Source organism: Lepeophtheirus salmonis, chromosome 12 (genome assembly GCF_016086655.4).
Source record: "Lepeophtheirus salmonis chromosome 12, UVic_Lsal_1.4, whole genome shotgun sequence".
Taxonomy (NCBI): domain Eukaryota; kingdom Metazoa; phylum Arthropoda; class Copepoda; order Siphonostomatoida; family Caligidae; genus Lepeophtheirus; species Lepeophtheirus salmonis.
In genome coordinates this window covers 13,527,276-13,528,907 of record NC_052142.2, presented here as the reverse complement: position 1 = coordinate 13,528,907, position 1,632 = coordinate 13,527,276, and positions in this window count along the sequence as shown.

The window sequence follows — 1,632 nt, the reverse complement described above, 5'->3', positions numbered from 1 at the left end:
TTGCACAAACCATCAGCATCAGTAATTGCATTGATATTTTTTGGGATTGTAATCGTAAGTAATTAGTTTTTGTCAGAGTTTTGTCAGTGTCATAATATAATTTTTGTCATACATCTTCATTATTTCGTCGTAGGTATTTTTAATTTCGTCTTGGTTAGATTTTCGTCTTCGTCATGATTTTTATTAGATTTTTGTCTTTGTCTCGTTTTTGTCATAAAATAAAAGTTTCGTTAACAAAATGATTTCGTCCCCTCAGGCTTGATGAAGTTAACACTGGTGCACAGAAACTTTTTTTCTTCACTAGAGGTACTGTTAGTTATTATTTGGAGATATAATTAGGAGTTATGATATTATTTAATATATTTTACTTTTTGGAACATGCTCATTTGAATTCCGACAGACGGACTTAGCTCAACTATAAGAATAAGATATGACAACTATCAAATATAACTGATATATAACTGGTGTTAATTTAAGCCACCTGTCATAGGATTTTGGTGGGGAAAATGGATTACTGTTTTAAAGAGGAGAGCCTTCAACATTTTTTTAGTTATTTCAACATTAGTGCTGGGGAAATATTACGATTATATTTATATTCATATCGATATTTTAAAGACAATTTACACCAAAGATAAGACATAAAGCATACTTTAAGGGTAGAATCTTACACCACGGAAAAATAATGAAAAAATAGATGCTTCTTGTTATTAATGAGGAATTCTAAATGTTCTTAATATTAAAGTTTTAAGTACTCAAATTCAAAATATATGCAAGACTAACTTTAAAAATTATTTTTTTATTAATTCACCTAAATAATATTCTTTCTGATTTTATCTTGGGTTAAAAAAATAAATACTTCGGATCAACACTTGAACCCATCCATTTATGTACATTTATTATTTCTAAGGCTTATAAGGATATTTTTGGGTATCTGTATAATTAAATTTCATAATTGTTATTATATTTAAAAAGTTTTATTTAAAACAGTTAAATTTTTCTCCTCTTAATAAATTAAAACTCAAATGCGAAAGGAAAAAGAGTACTTCTTGTGCCGAATTACAATAATGAGAATTTTAACTTGCTAATGAGACCACACAAAATAACAGTTTTTTCGAATAAAAAGGGGGACGTTGTGAAATTGTGAGCCCCAAACACAATGGAAACACCTTATATAATAACACACTTCATGCGTTTGTGGACTGCCCTGCCCTGCCATCTATATCCTAAAATATTTTGTATCTATAAATCTAAAAGGGCTGACGAATGGGGAAGAAAAATATGTTAAAGGTCTTGTTCTTTTTCGAATTTCAAAGAAGAAGGGTGGAACTTCTGAGGTAACAAGGGCTCTGGACTTTGCAATTCTTAATTGTAAAGCCCTCATCGCCAGCCGACTAACTAACTATCAGCCTATTCGGGAGGATGAGTTGAGAGGTATCATCTTGGCAGCTTCATCTTGGCTATGTCTCTCTCACAATGAAAATTCCTAAATCAGGATCTGAGGCATGGAATTTTGCAGGGGAAGAAATCCGGTACCTTCCATCAACTTCACGGAATCCTCAAAGTATTTTAAAAAGGGTATTAAAATTTTTTAACCAATATTTAATATATAAACCAAATAAAGAATGTTGAAAA